This window comes from Natrix helvetica (genome assembly GCF_964273705.1).
Source record: "Natrix helvetica genome assembly, chromosome: 1".
Classification (NCBI taxonomy): Eukaryota; Metazoa; Chordata; class Lepidosauria; order Squamata; family Natricidae; genus Natrix; species Natrix helvetica.
The window spans coordinates 150183294-150203783 of record NC_138548.1 but is presented as its reverse complement, the minus strand read 5'-3'; the positions used below and the strand labels follow the sequence as shown (position 1 = coordinate 150203783).

General features: G+C 39.3%; 1 protein-coding gene across 2 annotated transcripts in view; it reads right to left on the bottom strand.

The window, feature by feature from the left end:
* LYPD6B (LY6/PLAUR domain containing 6B) overlaps nucleotides 1–20490 on the bottom strand; it is a 101507-nt gene that overhangs the window by 75883 nt on the left and 5134 nt on the right. The window contains exon 2 of one of the 2 annotated variants that reach the window (XM_081963040.1): nucleotides 660–763. The exons of the other annotated variant lie outside the window; for it this stretch is intronic. The gene's annotated coding sequence lies outside the window, so the exon portion shown is untranslated. The remainder of the gene's footprint in view (nucleotides 1–659; nucleotides 764–20490) is intronic. 2 annotated transcript variants of the gene reach the window in all.

The window sequence follows — 20490 nt, the reverse complement described above, 5'->3', positions numbered from 1 at the left end:
GCAGGCACTGTGGAGTACTGGAAGGAGACGGCTGGGAGGCCCTGAGATATCCCTGCAGTCAATCGTAAGGGTGAATGACTACTGGGGCACTGCTGTGGCCAAAACTATGAAACAGTGTTACCGTATTTTCCGGCGTATAAGACGACTTTTTAACCCCAAAAAATTATTTCAAAAATTGGGGGTCGTCCTATATGCCGGATATAAAAAGGCCATACCAAAAAACAAAAACAAAAGAAAAAGCAATGCCGCCAAGCAAAAAGCCGTGCCGCCACCAGCGCAGACGCCGGCCTTTCAATCGATAACCTTGGCACTTCCCACCTGGGCATGTGGATGGATGAGCGCTGGGATGGCTTAGTAAGGTCTGGCTGGCGATCTGGAGGAGGAAGGTGCTGAGTTCAAACTACGAAAGCCCAGCAAGCAAGGAGACCTTCAGCCGGCTCGCGGGCACCTGAAAGTAGGGGGTCGTCTTATACGCCCAGTCACCTTATACAGTGGAATATATGGTATATGTCGCTTTGGGGGGGGCTGGTGTAACTTTGTACAGCTGTTAAGGGACTGGTTGTAGCTTGAGGATTACTTGTACAGCAATATCCTGATAGATAAGGTTTTAATTAACAACTGCATAAAGTATTTTTAGCATGTTAAGTTTTGGAGTCTACATACCATTTCAAGAACAGAAGCTTCAGAGTAATTTGTGGAGGGAAGAAGGCTTCCCCAATTCCAAATCTCTTGATAGCATGCTCATTATATGGTAATTTACTACCTAAAGGATATTAAGGGGAAAAAACAGGTTTCAGAACAAAAAGATCTATGCAGGGCAAATATGAATGCCTAAAGAATTATATCCAACTTATGGTCAGAAATCTTCACCCTTGTTTTATGCAAACTTCTGCTGGCTTCCCAACTTCTCTACCCTGTGATAGAGGTAGAGAATTACCTGTTTCTTGTCATAAAAAAACTCAAAACAACCAAGGAAGCTGAAAAGTTAAAGAAAAAAAAATTAAGGAAGCTAGTAAGAGTATGACCTTCTTGCAGTATCATCCCTTGCTGGTAAAGTCAAAGATGAGGGGTGAACCTAAGACTAGTCCATAATAGCAATGAGGGTAGGTAGCTCACTAGAGTAGAATGTGACGTCCTCACTAGAGTAGAAGTTCCAAAATAAAATCTAGAAGAACACATGGCAAATCATGTTTGTATTGCAGCTAGGTTATGATTAATGCAGGCCCAAAGAATGTGGTATTTGACATACTGCCAATTGTACAATGATACCAGGACTCACTTAATACAAACCCAAATTAAGTTTACATGAGGTTAGTACACATGCAGTTGAGGTTATGGCGTTACTGTTGGGGTTTCAGAGATTGGTACATTAATCTGCACTTGTTTTCTTCACCTATAAAAAATGGACGGAAGGAAGATTCCTTATGAACACAAAAAGAAAGGGCTCGTTATTATATTACAGCAAAAATGTGATGTAATTGTACAACATGAACATGGCTATAGCAACTCTAAAACAGGGGAAAATGTGGGAATGCCTGAGCCTACAATATGAAATACAGATAGTCCTGAACATATGACGATAATGGAGTCTGAAATTTCCATCATACGTCATGATAGCAGTAACCAGAGGTTGTAAAGTGAACACTGTAGTTGTAAAGCAAATGCTATCATCGTAAAGCGAACACCACAGTCATAAAGTGAATCCATTCATTACTTTGAATATTTTTTTGCTGGAAACCAACAAAACACGTCATATAAACAGATATATGACCTCAGAATGCTGCATTGCTGGCCATAAAAGTAACTTGGTTGCCAAGCAATCGAAATGTGGTCCTATGACCATGTAGCTTTGTGTCTGCGTGCGTGCGGGTGTGTGGTTGTCAGACCTCTGGAAATAGATAATAAATACCTTTTGGGGGGGGGGTATCTGTTGTAACTTCAAACAGTTGCTAAGAGATCAGTCATTAACAAAGGACTACCTGTATTATAATATTTAGAAAACTCTTGTTTTTATTTGTTACCTATAAGTACAACATTGTTAACAATAAATCTAAATTATTAGCAGATTCTTTTTTAATCCTTTACTGTAATATTTTATTAATAAACACATAAAAACATGTTTAAATTTTTCATTCTACTTTCAGCAAGCTGGAACCAATTACCATATTTTATATATAACTCTAACTTTGAAGAGTGAGATTTGAAATAATTGGAATAATGCAACCATGATCCAAACATCTGCATGTCTTTTCTGTGGTTGCCCTTTATCTCTCCCACTCTGTCCCTGTATCCCTACAGGTAGTCCTCAACTTATGACCGTAATTGCACCCAAAATTTCTGTTGTTAAGTGAGACATTTGCTAAGTGAGTTTTGCCCCATTTTATGACATTTCTTGCCACAGTTGCCAAGTGAATCAGTGCAGTTGTTAAGTGAATCTGGTTTCCCCATTGACTTTGCCTGTCAGAAAGACATGAGTCACATGACCCTGGGACACTACAACTGTCATAAATATGAACCAGTTGCCAAGCATCTGTATTTTGATCATATGACCATGGGGATGCTGCAAAATTTGTATCTGTAAAAAATGGTCATAAGTCGTTTTTTTTCCCAGTGCTGTTGTAAGTTTGAATGGTCACTAAATGAACTGTTGTAAGTTGAGGACTACCTGTATAGGTCAGGCCTCAACTCTGCTTGCCTTTATGAAAGCTAGTAAGTCCTGGCTTTGGACTTACTAGCTTTCTAGGAATGTCGAACCTTGACAGCCTTAAGAGTTGTGGACTTCAACTCCCAGAAGTTCCAAGCCAGCCTGGGTGGTTGAGGAATTCTGGGAATTGAAGCCTACAAGTCTTAAAAGTTACTGAGGTTGGACATCACTGCCTAATCATTAAGGGCCAGTTAGGAGTAGGATTCCCTCTTGGTTTTGTTATGGTGGTTGTTCACTGCTGGTGTTTTGTATTTTATATTTACATATTGCACACAGTCTAATGTACATAGGTGTTTTTTTTGCAGATTTATTGTTTGCTTTCATGCTATACACTGCTCTCGGTCACATTGTTGAAGCTGGGCAGCCTTATAAAATAAATGAACGAATGATTATGAATGACGTTTAGATTAGTTTAGATCCCAATGATGAGGCCACCAGAATGGAAGCCATTCCTTTAACAATCAGGGAAGGGTGTTGAACTTTTGCAAGTAGATCTGAGGTAGTGATATGGCTGATCTGGTCAGTCTGGCCCCGATAAAAAAAATGAAAAAGTAGTTTCTCATTTCGCAAAGTCCTTGTACAATTGGAATATGGTATACCAGAAGACTGGCAAAAGAAAAACTTAAAATCAAAGAAGAAATGCAGCGTGTGGAAATGAAATGTGCTAAATGTCCTGTTTCAGAAACAGGTGAACTTTAATGGATTAAAATAGTCCACCTTATTCAGACAATTACTGTATGTGATATAGTACTCCAAGTGCGAGAGGCTATGAAATGTAATATTCAAAAGGAACCACGCTAAGTAAGATCTCAGCTATGAACCAATGAATATAATAACATCTGTTAGAATTAATGTTTAGAATTAGTGGAGATAAGTATGCACCCTTATTGCAGACACAAATATGAAAAACACCAAGGATTATATAGCAAATTGTAAAAGGTGCTAATTGCAATATTTGAAATATAGTACTAACTGAACCTGCAAGAGACATATTAATAGATTTTTCCTAAGAGTATTCTTTGTTCTTTGTACATTATCCAAATCAGCTTCGTTTTAAGCAACATCAACTGAGACCTGAAAGTCCCTGGATGAAGAACATTGAAATAAAATCAATTACATTATAGGAAACACAAAAGAGAAAGAAGTATAATCTAATCAGTCAAAACATTGCCAGGCTGAAGCAAATATATGAGTTAGTTAGAATGGAATTGCCAGATGTGGATTTCTGATATGATGCTCACTAGATGAAAGCAAAGAGTTAGTGTTCTGCATCTTTTTCTTTCTATTTAGTAATGATTCAGTTGTTTGTAACTCACATCTGGAAGCCCTTAGAAAATGAAACAAGTGGTGTGCCACAAAGATTTCATCTGAAGACCATCCAATCAGAATACAGTAAACTGTACAGTAAAATCAATGTATCTTTAATATAGTCCACCCTGTTCACGTTAGAAACAATGTCATAATTCCAAAAAGTATCTTTGGCGCAAAACCCCACGGCACATCACCCAAAGTATACCATATCTACAATGCAGTGGTGGGTTTCAAATTTTTTAGAACCTCTTCTGTAGGTGTCGCCTGCTTTGTGGGAGTGGCTTGCTGGCCATGTAACTGGGTGGGAGTGGCTTGCCAGCCATGTGACTGGGTGGGCGTGGCCAACTTGTAAAATGTGGTGAAACTCAACATTCCTGCTTAGCAACCAAAATGTTGGCTCAGAAACTCTGGCATTTGAAGCACACAAGTCTTAAAGCTGTCAAGTTACAAGACCTTCGCACTCCTAACCCTTTAGAAAAAAAACCCCAGGGGTGTTCAAACTTGACAGCTTTAAGACTTGTGGACTTCAACTCCCAGAATTCCTCCTCTTGCTCTTCATCTTGATGATGTGCAGACGGGCAGGGGAAGGGAGCTGGAACCGGTTCTAAACGGCACTGTAGATTTGTGGAACCTCTTCTATAGAAGAGGTTAGAACTGGCAGGAACCACCCCTGCTACAGTGAAGCATAGTGGTGCATTGCATTACACTTTGGGGCTCTTCAACTGGAACTGAGGCTTTAGTAAAAGTGGGGAGATGATGAACAGTTCCAAATATCAGTCAATTTTGGCAAAAAAAACCTTTCAGGCCTCTGCTAAAATGCTGACAATGAAGAGGGATTTTCACCTTTCAACACAACTCAAAGCATACCTCCAAATCAACAAAAGAAATTGCTTCACTAGAAGTTTTGAAATGGCCCAGACAGAGTCTGGACTGAATCCAATTGAAAATCCATGGGCTGACCTGAAGAGGCTGTGAATACGAGATGCCCAGATTCGGAGCACTTTTGCAAGGAAGATTAGGCAAAAATTCCCAAGGCAAGATGTGCCGTGCTAATAGGCTTCTACTCCAAAAGACTGAATGCTGTCATAACATCAAAAGGTAATTCAATAAAGTATTAGTTTAAGGGTGTGTATACTTACGCAACTCCATTATCCTAGTTTTTTTATTGTTATTTCCCCCCCTAAAAGATTTCAGTTTGTTTTTCAGTTGAATTGTACAGATTATATATGCTATATTAAAGATGAAGAAAATTCTGAAGTGATTTATTTTGGTCAGATTTTTTTACATCTCAAAAACCTAGCATTTTAATAGGGGTGTGCAGAGCTTCTACATCCACTTTATATGCACTATCCTGGCCTTCTGAACGTGAGTTAAAACATAGCTTTGCTGCCTCATTTTAGAATAAAATGGGAATGGAATGGAATGGAATGGAATGGAATAGAATGGAATGGAATGGAATAGAATAGAATAGAATAGAATAGAATAGAATAGAATAGAATAGAATAGAATAGAATAGGGAATGGGAACAGAATAACTTTATTGACCAAGTGAGATTGGACACACAAGAAATTTAAGGACCCAAAGGAACACAGGCATGAGGCTGCTTTGAGCACTGAGAGCCCTCCCTCACCTTTTAAACTATTTTAACAGGATTTAATCAACCTTGTCTCCTTCTACATTTAAAAAAATAATAATTTTTATAAGCTATTCTTATACTTCACCATTTCACTGTACAGTGCCCAGAGTCTCTCTCTGAAGGAGATGGGCAGATGTGAAAAGTAAATAAATGTTTTCTTTTAACATTTCTTTTAAAACTTTAACTGTGAGTTGCTGAGAATTGTTATGGAGTCAGGTGGCTCCAAAGTGAATTAATGATACAATAAATACATTCCATGGAAGAAATTACCTAGCTGGCTTTCAGTACAAGCTGTCATGATAATTAGGAAAAGATGGAAGAAGAAAGCCTTCAGCAACTAGAATGAATGACAGCTGAATGGTGATTTCAATATCAAGCAAAAAAGGACAAGAAGGCTATCAGAAGAGGAAACTGAAGGATCTTTTTTAAGACCATAGCAATCAAAGGAAAATTTACATCTGAAATAGGATTTGTCAACTCTTCTGAAAGAGTTCTGATGGAGGAAAATAAGATTAAGAGGGGAAGGAAAAACAACACTGAATTCTAGTAAAAATGACATCCTGGAATGAAAGAAACATCCATATAGAAAAAATACATTCGGGAACAGACTCTGCTAAGACAATAAGCCAGTTGTCAACTATTAAAGTACTAAGCATATATGAACACTAGATTGCAGAAGAGAGAGATAAAATGCTAATAATTCTTAGCCAATATATACAATAACAAGACTTTTTAACCAAGAGATTGGAAAAGATTGGTATACAAGTAGCCCTTGATTTACACAACCACAATTGAGTCCAAAATTTCTGTTGATAAGCAAGACAGTTGTTAAGTGAGTTTTGCCCCATTTTATGACCTTTTGCACAGTTAAGTCAATCATTTAAGTTGTTAAGTTAGTAACACACATGTTAAATGAAGTTCACTTCCCATTATTTTGCTTGTCAAAAGATAGCAATAGGTCAGAGAACACCATGGACTTCACAGTTTAACCCTGAGCTAAAGAGTCTCTTCTCTTTTCTTGAATACCTATACTGAAATGGCAAAAATATGCAAATTATTGAAGCACTGTACTACTCATACAAGTAAATGATTTTTGTGTTCATACAAAGACAAACATCACATATAGAAAGAGAAATGCTCTATAAAAGGCAGAGGGAAACCAAATCAGTTCAGTAATGTAAAATAGAGCAGGAGGATGTAAAAAAAGGTTTTACTTTACTTTATGGACTACAGCAAGATCTTTAATTGTATAAATTAGGGGTGTCAAACTCGATTTCATTGAGGGCCACATCAGGATTGTGCTTGACCTCAGGAGGCCTGGTTAAGGTGGGCATGACCGGCTTGACATCACTCATGTCAGGGGCGTCTCTGGTGGCCCAAGTGCTCTGCCAGCAAACATGGGCTCCCGAGCTACATTTTAGCCTGAGATGGCTTCCTGCAACCCTCTGTCAACACAAACAGCTGTCCGTGGCCCTTGTGAGTTCCATTTTCAGCTGCGATGATGTCCTATAACCCTCTGCCAACAAAAATGGAGCTTTTTGCTCCATCCACAGAACAAAAGTTCTGTTTTTTTTTCTGGCAGAGGCACCATGGGCTCCTTTCTGTTTCCAGGGCAGTCCCATGGGCCTGATCTAAGCACCCCGTGGGCCAGATCCGGCCCCTGGATTTTGAGTTTGACTCCCGTAGTATAAATCATGCCAGAACGTGAATGTTAAATCATGCCAGAATATGAATGCTAGCTAGATCTGGCCTGCAAACCTCCAAACAAATGCTAGGTAGAAGCAAAGAGGTTCTAAGAAACATTTGCTCCTTGCTGCTATCTAATGATCACTTGGATTTTTCCCATCCAGATCTGACACCCTTACTTTAAGTTAGTAAGAACTGTGAGAACTGACCTTCAGGAAATACAACGGCTCAGCATTGGGAAGAAAATAAGACAAGGATGGCATTTATTTGGCTAGTTAGCTAGCTAAAAAATGTATATAGCCACCAGAATCTGGGTGGCAAATAATGTATCAAAACAATACAAATCATATAACACATACATAGAAAAATGAAACAGAACAAAACATAAAAACTCAAAATAGTAACATCACTTGACACCACACACCCATCTTGCCAGGTTTCTCATGGGACTACCAGGTTGATGGGGAAAAGCTTCAAGGGCTTTACTCCCTATCAGTTTAACTTATAGCAAATAAGAATGGTGTGATTTGAAAAGATAACAGCATGCATTAGCCCAGAAAAAGTATTTCCTCCTATGTATATCAAAATAAATCTGAGAATTTTTTTTAAATTTTTGTTCTAATGAAAAATTCTTCACTTAGACTATCAACTTTTCTTTTGTTCAAGTTCTGAGCTTGAGATTCCTAGACGCTTTCACACAATCAATATTTTACCTACACGTCCTCCGTATATATGCATTTCCACTATCCTGTCTAAGTTTTTCTATTGAATGAATTCCCTGGACAGGCCATTGCTTTCTACAGCTGACCAATGTTCTGAATTCTAGATTTTCTCTTGCTGTGTTTCTAAACTAGGGATGATGGGACTGGTCGATAAATAAACTGCTGTCTCTACTAAGTAGTGGCAAAGTCATCCTTCCAACTGGATTGTTTCAGGAATGAACCCAATGGCACTGTCTCTAATGCCTCGTGACTTCATGACTGCAAGGGAACAGAAGGATGTACAGAAAGAGTTAAAGATGTACTGTTTCCTCTTTGTCTATTACGTTGCTTGGTCATTGTCTTAAATAATTACTGATCACAAATCAAGAAAGCTAGTTTGGCATAGTGATAGCAGCGTAGAATCTAGTAGAAATTCTAGTTTCTCCTTAGCCACAAAGACAGCTGAGTGACCTTAGGCCAGTCATCCTCTTTCAGCCCTATGTAGCAGGTAATGGCAAACTACGTCTGAAATGTTGCCAAGAAAACTGCGGGGATTTGTTCCAGGAGTTGCCAGGATTCAGTGCTATTTCAGAAACACACACATACAACAAGTCACTTCCTTCTTTCTTCTTCCAGGCATACGAGCACCTAGTACATGCTCTGATTCTATTCCTCTACTTGACTATATTTTAATAGGTGTTGGCTTTACCCATCCCAATAATGTAGGTTCAGACACTAAATCTCCTTTTTGCTATAAAATCTGTTCTCCAGATCTTCAGGTCAGATGCAGGAGAACTCATGTGCAGCACACAGAGAACACTTCAATCTCCAACTCAGGTATTTTATTTTTTTTAAAAAAGAGAGAATTGTGATAAAATGGTATGTTAGTTTTGGGAAAGAGGAGAGAACCCTGAGTAAAGTAGCCAGGAAACAAAACAAGGTGGGAGTTTTTCTCCAATGGGAAATCTACCTGTCCCAGAGCTTTAGAGGAAACACTTGCAAAATTATCTTTGCACAATTTTCTCTGGAGCACCCAAAGTTTCGACTTGCAAAGACTTCTCTGCAAGCTCCATAAAATGGTGTGGATACGGAGGGACCGTGCCAGTTTCAGCTGGTTCAGGCCTTGCAGGTGGAAGAAGAAGCCTCTGTTTACCCAATGAAAGTTAGATGGGCAAAGACCATAGCATAGAGGGGCTAATTCTTCCATGCTGTAAGCATGTTATATCTGGAGTTATGAGCATCAATTGGCTACAAGTACATAAAGCAGATCCTTTAAAATAAAGTTTCCCAAATGAACCTGCTTAGGTGGCCACTCAGAAAAGTGTTGCAGCCACACTAACACCTGGAAACTTTCCCTTTTGCAGTACAGCGACCCACTTCTTATTCAGATGCAAATCTATGAATTGCTTAGGAGGTATGAGAGCAAATTAAACAGAGAAGATCTCTTTGTTATCCATCAGGTGGTTAAATATTTGTTTCTGTCCATCCATCCTGGAAGAGTTTACAAAAGGTTTTACCAAGAGTGTCAAATGTTTTCTGATCAAGTCTAACACCTAACTTAATAGAAAACAGCCATTTCTATGACAAAGGGTCTTGTACAGTGTACACACAGGCAAGATTTTGCAAGCCTGAATAGCAGAATGTGATGTGTGATGTCATGTGAACTAATTCTAGAAGTTGAATATAGATTTCAGGAATGGCATTTCTAAGAAAACACACAGATCCCAAACAGAAAGCTGCGTCAGTGTGTTAAAACTCACAGGTACTGACTGACTCATTTAGCGACAGTTCAAAATTGCAATGTGAAAAAACCCAACCCTGTGACCAATCCTCACATTTACGACTGTGGCAGCATCCTGCAGACATACGATCAACATTTAGGCACTTTGCAACTGGCTTGCAGCAAGCAGAATTCGTGGAGAATGTGAAAGGACAATCATATGAATCGCTTAATGTCCATGTTGACTCGCTTAGCAACCAAAGGGGAAGTGATGTCATTGTCAGGTCTGCAGCCATCTTTTCTTTTGGATCTTTGGCCTGCCACACTTTCTATTATTCTACTATGCATTTTCTATTGTGGGAAAATGGGAGAGGGGATTGTAGGAGTGAGATGCGATGTAGCCATAACAAAATTCTTTCTAGAAAGCCAAGGTCATCCTTTGTCTTCATACCTCTGCACCTAACTGGAACTGGATGGGTGGAACTGCCAGCATGACAGAGGGAGATTGGACCATGTGATGGACTTGTGGGTGTGGGGTCAAGATCTTGAATTTTCAACTGGGTGGGGAAAACCGGAAAACTTTCAGATTTGGGTTTTCCCAGATATGCCAATATGGCTCTCTTAATAAATTGGAACTTTGAGCAATACTTTGCCTTTGATTTACTTTTGGATGCTATTTGGAATCCTGACAGTCATAATCCCACTGGAGTCACATAATTTTCTACTTGGCAACCACAGCACCTGTCAACAAAGTTGTTGAACCCAATTAAGGCTGCTAAGCAAGGACTACCTCTGTTTTTTAAAAAAATATATTCATAAATAAGTAGCTTTGCATTGTATGTAGTTCTTGCCTTTCAACAGCAATTGTGCCATTGTTAACTGAACCTCATGGTCGTTAGGTGATTGTCTGTAGTTTCCTGCAACTGAAATCAAGGGGCAAGCTGGCAGGACATTGCAAGTGGCAGACTGCAGGCTCCCCGAAAGGGCGGTGGGGGGGAAAGTATGTGGAGGAGGGTAAGGGAAGGTGTGCAAGAAGTTCAATATGGGGATGTATACAAGGGCTGAGAGAGGGTTGGGGAGATATGCAAGAGTGTGAGGGGGTATATGAGAGACATTGGGCAGATCAGGGAGGGTGCACAAGAATCTGGATTGGGGAGGTTGTTTAAGGATACAAGAAGTGTGTGAAAGGTACCGCACAGGGTTGGTATATGTGTCACGCAGGTCCAAAAGGGTATAAAAGTATGTGCAATAGGTGCTGGGCAGGTTGGGGAGGGTGCACAAGGGTGTGCAGAGATGTGAAGGAGGATGTGGTGAGATACCATGTGAATTGGGGAAAGTGTGCAAAAGGTATCGCATAAGTAAAAGAGGGTATGAAGGAAAGGATTTTCATTCTTTTTTTAATTAGTAACAAAAAGATAAAAGAGCAAAGCACAAAACTAATGATAATGGTGATACATTGTCAAAGAGAAGGGAAAATTTTTATTAAAAGATGGTTTAATTAAAAAGTGAAATATGGCAAAGGGTGTGAAAAGGATGTGTCAGAGGTGCCCCCATGGACCAGGGACAATCAGGCAGGATACGCAAGGGCACGTGTGAGAGTTACTGTGCACGTCAGTGAGGGTTCAAGAGGTATGGTGTAGGTCAGGGAAGATGCAAGGAGGTACAGAAGGGTGTGAAAATGCAAGGAAGTGCAATATGGCGAACACATTGCATGAGTGCAGAAGGATTGGGGAAGGTGTGTGGATGGAGGAGACTGGCCCCAGGAACTTGCAACCCTTCCCTGTTAACTTCTCCACTGACTTTGTGGAGATCAGGCAGGGAAGGTTGCTAATGATGAGCCCTGACTGTGGGGGGTGTTGGGACAGCTAGAACTCTGACAACCAGTTGTAACCACCATTTGTTTAGTGCCATCCAGTGGTGGTATTCAATTTTTTTTTTACTACTGGATCTGTGGGCGTGGCTTTGTAGGCATGGCAGGGGAAGGATGTTGCAAAAACCCCATTCCCTCCCCACCCCACTAACCTTCTTTCCAGCTCCATTCTCCTGTGCAGGGCAACAGAAGACCCAGCCAATCAGCTGGGACTTGGGAGGCAACAAATAGATGGGGGCGGAACCAGCCTGAGGGGATATTTGCCGGTTCTCTGAACTACTCAACATTTCTGCTACCAGTTCGCCAGAACCGGTCAGAACTGGTTGAATACCACCTCTGCTGCCATCGTAACTTAGAATGATCACCAACTGAACAGGTGTAGGTCAAGGATTACCTGTACATAGAAATGATAATGAAAGCAACTCCAGATTTTCCATTACTGTATCATATGTTTTTTTTCTAACTGGACTAGGATCAATGTACAAAATACACATAAATATAACAGAGTCTTAATTATTAGGAGAAAAAAGGAAGATTCTCAAAGCAGAGGGATATGCTAGATGAGAACTGCATATTTGTGTTCTGCTGTAGGATTAATTTATAAAGCACCATACTACTATATGTTGCACATGCATAGATAACAAAATGCACACAAAACACATATGGTGTAGTTGCCCATGAAAATTCAAATTACAAATGAATAGGGAAATTGAGTTGGGAAGCTTTGTTAAATAATTATTGATTTATTATGCTGTTCTTTTGTCCAAAAAATATTTTTTTGTGAATGGATTACAAAAATATCTAAAGAGTTTTAAAAAATATAGGGAGTACAATGGTAAAGATCACGAACTATATTAAAATGCCTGGAAAAAAAGCATTATTTTATTTATAATCATAAATGCAGCTGCGTGGGCAAGAGGAATGTTTGCCTGAGGATATCCATCATAAATGGTGCCCCACCATTGAGATGCCTTGAAGGCATCTCTGTTTAACTTTGTTTTGTTGCCATGCCTCAAGGAGAACCGTCAAAGAGATTGAAGTGTTCTGGGAAAATACACAGTAGAACTATGACCTCAACTGAGACAACCAGACCAAAAGGGTCTCATTATATCAAAAGTTACTAAAGTCTAAAAGAATTTTTTTTTAAAGTCCACTCTTTTTTTCTCTTTTAGCAAAGGAAAAAGAAAGGGAGTGCAATTTAAAAACATATTTAGTAACTTGATATAGGAAAGGACGCGATGGCTCAGTGGCTAAGATGCTGAGCTTGTCGATCAGAAAGATCACAGTTTGGCGGTTCGAATCCCTAGCGCCACGCAATGGAGTGAGCTCCCGTTACTTGTCCCAGCTTCTGCTAACCTAGCAGTTCGAAAGCATGTAAAAATGTAAATAGAAAAATAGGAACCACTTTTGAGTGTTCCGTGCGACTTTACAGAATAGTTTTTAATTTATTTATTAAATTTGTATGGCCACTCTATAGGGACGCAGAGGCTCAGTGGCTAAGACGCTGAGCTTGTTGAACAGAAAGGTCGGCAGTTCAGCGGTTCAAATCCCTAGCGCTGAATAATGGAGTGAGCTTCCATTACTTGTCCCAGCTTCTGCCAACTTAGCAGTTCGAAAGCATGTAAAAATGCAAATAGAAAAATAGGAACCACCTTTGGTGGGAAGATAACAGCATTCTATGCACCTTCGGTGTTTAGTCATGCAGGCCACATTACCACAGAGATGTCTTTGGACAGTGCTGGCTCTTCGGCTTTGAAACGGAGATGAGCACCGCCCCCTAGAGTCGGGAACGACTAGCACAAATGTGCAAGGGGAACTTTTACCTTTATCTTAACCTGATATAATTTTAGCAAAGGTCATCTCAAAGGGTTATCAAGGCAGTTCTGTACCAAAAACAGGTACAAAGCTCCAAAAAATGAATTGTACCCCAAAAAATGAGGGGTCCTTGGTGCTCTCTGAGCTTGGTTGTTTTCTTGCAGACATTTCATTACCGAAACTAGGTAATATCATCAGTGCTAGTGTGATGATGAAATGAATGAAACCATCAGCAGTAAAACAACCAAACTCAGAGACCAACCACCAAGGACTCCTCATTTCAACCCTGAGCTGCAAATAAACTCCTTTAACAGTATCCCAAAGTGCCTAAGCTGTTAGTAACCATTCTTATTCAAGAATTTGGTTATTAACAGTGATCCTCTAGTTTCTATTACTTTTGAGTCTAAGTGAAGTTTCTTCAGGATTGGTTATTTTGAAAGAGGTTCTTTTTTGGCAAAAAGAAGAGAATAATCTTCATAATATTTTGAGATGCATGGTGCAGTATACACTCCATGTAACATACCAGGAAGACTCTATCATTGTATGCAGGATCCCTTGATGGCATTTAAAAAAAATCCTTTGATTTTTCTCTCTCTGCTCCCTCTCTTGTGAATCTACAACCCTGGACCCTAACATTATGCCTGGCTGGTTGGAAATGACAGGTGTGCCACATAGTCTTTTAATGATTGAGTATACAGCTGGTCCTCAACTTACCACCATTTGTTTAGCAACAATTCAAAATTGCAATGGTGCTGAAAAAAAAGTGACTAAAAGTCCATGCATAAATGACTGTCACAGCACCCTCAGGATCACATGATCAAAATTTAGGCATTTGGCAATCAGCATATATTTGCAACAGCTGCAGCCTCTGGGATGATGTGATCATCATTTGCAAACTTCCCAGCCGGCTTCCCACAAGCAAAGTTAATGGGGAAACTTAGATTCACTTAACAAGAATATGATTCCCTTAATAATGCAGTGATTTAATTAACAACTATGGCAAAAAAAGTGTTTAAAATCAGGAGCAACTTACTAAAGAAGAACTCTTGCTAGGCAATAGAAGTTCTGGTCATAAATTGAGGACTACCTCTATTAGAGATATTTTATGGAAGGAGGAAGAGCAGAAACTTGGACTTTCCGATGTCGTGTTGAGATTATTTGGCCGTTGCCCTTGAGATAGGTCAAACCCAAAATCTTTGTAACTACTCTCACAATCTGTACACATTTTCACCTTATCCAAGTTTGTTTACAAATAATAAATGTATTCCAAGAAGCTGATAGGGCAAATATGTGAAAGTTATGTTGGCATGAAGGATACAGCATATGTTCTATGGCATGTTGAGGGCCACAATATGTAAATGGGCAGAGCTGTGATTGAATTTTGTGGGGCTGCAAAGGGCTTTACGGGGAAGAAGAGCACCTAGACCAGGGGTGTCAAACTCACGGCATCACGGCGGCATCACATGACATATCAGGACTTTTTCCCTCTTTGCTAAGGGAACGGGGCCAGCACATGATGCATCCAACCCGGGGGCTGTGAGTTTGACACCCCTGACCTAGACTATCTGCAATGTTTAAGGAATTTGTTTTGCTCCTTAAATACCAACAAAATCTTCCCAAAAGGGAGGTTGAACTGTTTTTAATACTACCTATTCTGGAGGCTGCTGAAGGAATACTGGTAGGCTATACGCACTCCTTTAGGTGACATTTTTGCACCTCTTTTGTATAAAGTTTCATTCATGGATTTATGGTCAAAGAGCAAAGTAACATGCAGGTGTTAAATTCTTCTCAGACAGATGTGAACCTAGAAAGATCAAGGAAAGGAGAAACAGGAATTAACAGAAATTGCTTACCTACACTCATTTTGTATTCCTTGTGTAACAATAGTAGACAATTTGCTTGATTAGCAATGTTTTAGGTCCCTGAAATTGAGAGCAATGCAATTAAAATGATCGTGGAACATTTCAATCCATGTGATGTTGAAAAGCGATCTGGATGAATTTATAATGTTAATTATCTTTGGATTATTCTGTGTTATTACTATACCAAATCTCCTTATCAAATCTCTTTATGCTTCCCTTTGCCATCTGATTACTAGATTCTCCTTATTTTATGAGTGTCAAATTATGTTTAATATTTTCCATACAAAGAGACTAAACCATCTTTAAGCAACATATTTGTATTTTGCCTTGTTTAAAAGACATTGCCCTGTTTATAATCATATATCAGATGGAACCAATCATTAAATGAAATGTCCTGATTTCCTATAGAAAAACATAACAGTTGCATTAAAATTGCAGTGCTTCCCGAAATCTGAGAACTAATGTATCTCTGTCAAAATGTTATCACTGAGGTTTTGCACAAATTATGATACATTTCAGTTTGTGTACAATCAGATGAACAGTAACATATATCAGGGAAGCCAGACACAAACCAATTCTTTCAGAGGAATTGCAAACTGCCAAATAAGTAGCCACCCCAATCTTTTTAAAATTTAATAATGACAAGATCTAGACATTTATAGTTATAAATAACTTTAAAATGAAAAGCTGCACCAGAATATATATCACACACACACACACACTGCAGACTGTTCAGATAGGCCTCAGACTGTTCAACACATAGTGGCAGGATGTACAATGCAAGCAGGAACAGCATATATTGCACAACCAAGTGATTGGCATTGTGTGTACAAATATCTACATGGAGTATGGGCTAAAACCTTCCCGTATCAGATCTCACAGAAGGTCGTGCAGAACAAGAGGGATGAAATCCTTTGGGACTTCCAGATCCAGATGGAGAGGCAGGTACCGGCCAATCCACCAGACCTTATGGTAGTAGACAAGGGTCAGAAAATAGCAGTGGTGATAGATCTCAACGGCACAGCAACGTCAGGAAGGAGGAGTATAGAAAGTTGGAAACACACCAGGACCTGAAGGAGGAATTAGAAGCGATATGGAAAGCCATGGCCAAAGTGGATCTAGTGGTGATCCCACTTGAGGCTGTGACTCCTAAGAGGGGAGAGTGGCTCCAACAGATTCCAGGAATAACATCAGAACTTTCTGTCCAAAAGAGTGCAGTGCTAGGAAAACCTCAGGAGAAAGTATTATTCTGGTAATGTATTGAAACAAATACCTGCCAAAATGTAGACCAGACTTAAATATGGTACAATAATATGATTAAATCTTACTACGTTTATTTGGCCTCCATTTTCTCAAAATTTGTAAAATCCGTAGAAGCCTATCTTTCATTATTTTTGCAGCTATTTTATACTTTTTTTCCAAAAAATTACTCCAACTTTATTAATTTTTTATAAATGACTCAAAGTGGCAGACATATCCAACACACATTCCTCCTCCTATTTGTCCCACAACAACCCGGTGAGGTGACTTGACCTGAGAAAAAATGATTGGCCCAAAGTCCTCCAGTGGGCTTTCATGATTAAACAAGGACTAGAATTTGTTTGGTTTCTAGCTTGTTATCTTTACCACTAGACCTAACTGACTCTCATTTTAAACTGTGCTTTGTTTTTTATCAGTCACCTTGAAGAGAAAAAGCAGCCTATAAATCAAATTTAAAATATGTCAGGCCAGACCCTGTTAAATATATGCTAATTCCTTTGATAACCCTAACCCACATGATAGTATTGCTAATAACTACATAATTAAAATTACAATTAAAAGTAATTATGGTTGTGCAAAGATGTGAACTCTGCAAAGGTTTAATTTCACATGCTAGTAAAATAATGCTCAGGATCAACTGATACAGATTGAAGGTTCCATGGAAAGGGAGATGCCAGATGTTCAAACTGGTTTAGAAAAGGCAAAGGAATAAAAGAAAATAATCTTGATGCTTGCTGGATAATCAAGAAAGCCAAAAAATACTAAAAAGAAATATGTACATGCTTAATTGATTGCAGAAATGCCTTTGATTCAATTGATCTTGGCAAATGGTGGAAATGGGAATCTTGGATCATGTCATTGTCCTCATGCAACATCTACACAAAGGACAGAAAGCCATAGTCCAAACTGGCTAGAAGTCAGCAAAGTTGTAAGAGAAAGCTACATATGTTGTCATTCATTCAATTTATATACAGTATTGGTTATTTATTGAGGGAAATTGTTTTGAAAGAAATCTGGTGTGGTTTTAAAATTGGAAGAAGAAATAAAGGTAGTGTAGAGAATGTGGATGACACTAATTTGACGGCCAAAAATGCAAGTAATATGGACATTCTAATAATGTAAATCAAGGAGCACAGACTAGGATTAAATATAAATAAGACCAAATAACAGTTTGATAAGTAGTTCAGCAACCAGACCCAGATTGGCAATGCAGTTACTAAAATCATAAATAGCTTCTGTCTTTTTAAAATCAGTTATCAACAGTAAAGAAACTAGTCACCAAGAAATATCCTACAGACTAGCACTTGGTAGAATAGCCATGAAGATCTTGGAAAAGATATTCAGATGCCAAGATGTACCCATAATCAAGAATGTAGGCAGTTGTTTTCCTCTACTGAAATGAAAGCTGAGGAAGCAAGATAGAAAGACTATTGATGTTTTTGAACTTGTGATGAAGAAAACAAATCAGAATACCGTGGATAGCTAAGAAAGCAAACAAATGAACAAAACAAATCAGTCCAGACTTTTCACTTGAGGCACAGATGACCAGGATGAAATTATCGTATTTGGTTAGGATGACTCAATTCCCTTGAGAAGTCCATAATGCTGGGAAAGTATAAGAAAAAAATAAGATGATGATCAACAGCAAGGTGGAAGGATTTGATTACAGCAGCAAAGGGTGCCTTGTTGGAAGACTTGAAGTGAAGGAGAAATAATTCCAGAGGTTGTGTATTTTGGTGCTTGCTAGGAGTCAACACCAATGTGATGGCATATAATCAAATCAAATATTTGATAGGGTACTACAATCTGATTTAAACAAATACTTAGCATTTATTCAAGATTCAGTCCAGCCAAGACTCAATAAAACCATTTCTGGGGCACTTACTACATGCCTGCACTTTAGTTGGCATTTCTCTCTTGGTTTGTTTATTTGGTTCTGTGTTTTTTGCTTAGTCAACAGGCTGCATTGAATTGTTCCTTTGATCTGACATGATGAGGATCATCATGGTGCTGTTTCACAAAGACTGAACACTAATTACATACCCAGGTACAAGGGTTACACCCAGGAGATAAAACTATGGACGCACTTCTAATGAAGGCTGGGATTCAAATCGCTTCTTTTGGCACAAAGCAAAGTTTTTCATGTGCCTTGGGGAAATTTTTTAATATTCTTCTTTGACATCATGTTGTCTCTTTTTCAGACACATACCATTTATTTTCCCTGTCATAATTTCTAAAAGTCCAGTTTCAATGGCAGACTTTCCATGTGGCATAAGAGAAGGGCATACGTAAATATGCATAATGTTGGGATCCTGGCCAAAGCATATTATAAAGTGAACCAAAACAAAAGGAATGAGATTGTGAAACAGTGACGTGGGGTGAGGTTTATGGCTGGTGAGGCTGGTGATGTCATCAGGAAGGCGGGGAATTCTTAGCAAGGCGCCTGCCATGACTCGGTTTCCAGGGTCCTTTCGCGAGCGAGCTGGCAGGGAAACAGTAGCCGACGGTCCAAAAAGTCCGTCCTTTCGCGAGCAACTTCCCGTAAACCTGCCGTTGCTCAGTGCGAGGAAGGGAGCCGCTTGCGCCTGCGCATTTGCCCTGGAACCATGAGCTCCGGCGTCAGAACCCGACAGAAGGCAGGGAATGGGACCACATGTGCAGGAGGAAGGCTGAGGCTAGAGGAGCCTCCGGCACCTCCCTCTGTCCTGCACACGTGGTCCCCTTCCCCGCCTTCTTGAGTCAACATGAAGGGGACCACGGCTCGCGCAGTCACATTCCCCGAGGCTCCTCACCGCCTTTCCCCTTTTTTTTTTCATGATGAGAGCGATGAGGCTCTGCCTCCCCTGCCTCCCCTGACCGCACGTCCCTGTTGTGAAATCATATTTCCTTGTGGGAATCAACAAGGAACCCATTTTCAGAAGGACTGATTTCAAGATAAGTATTTCTCCAGCATTGTATAAAATATTTGCAATTATCTTCCCACATCCAGATGTTACTTTGTTCATCTGCCATGTTTGATTTACAGTTTGACTTCAGTATTTTTGTTTCAAAATATAACAATCCTCTTAATAAGTGTATGAGTCACTTTCAAATGCAGAGACAACCCACTTCTTCCTACATTCATGAATTTCATGCATTCAGTCCTAAACATCTGATAAAGCTGGTCCCTTCCAGGTTTTCATGCTCCCAGAAGGAATGTTAACATTTCCTTTTCATTAACTAAGAAGATTTATTTCTAATCTGTCACTTTGAAGTAACTCCTGTTTTGATTTATGCAGAGCAGATGCTACTGTAGAGTTCTTTTTAAAAAATCGCTGAGCTTGAAAGACTAATGGGTAGACATCTCTAAGGGATCTTATTCAACCAACATACTGTATGTGTCTTAAAAGATGGAGAAAATAACCAAGCAAAAGACCATAGGTTTCAGGAATCATAGTATAGTCCAGAAGTATCATAAACTGGTATGATTTTCTGTTTTCTTTTTCATCATAATAGGCAATTTCTTGGGTTTTAATGTAAACCAGCAAATATGCATAAATCAGCCAATTCCAGAAGCTGTGCTCCAGAGGTTTTCTTCTTTCTTGAGCCATTCTTTGGCTCTATTTATTTCTGCTGCTTTTTGTCCACTGAAGTAAAAAAAACCTCACTAATTGGAATTGTGGGGGGATCATTAATATATCCAAATTTTAACTTCCACCATTATATCTAACTGCATTTTTTAAATGGTTCAATGGTTATTTCAAATGCTGAATTATTATCAGATGGTGACTTTCTTCAAGCATGGGATCTGGGACAATTGCTTTCTATTTAAAAAAAAACCGGACAGTTGGTCTAGTGGTTAAGACTGTGAGTTCAAGTCCCATCTTAGTCATGAAAGCCAACTGGCTGACTTTGGGCTAGTCACTCTCATTTGGTCCACCCAGAG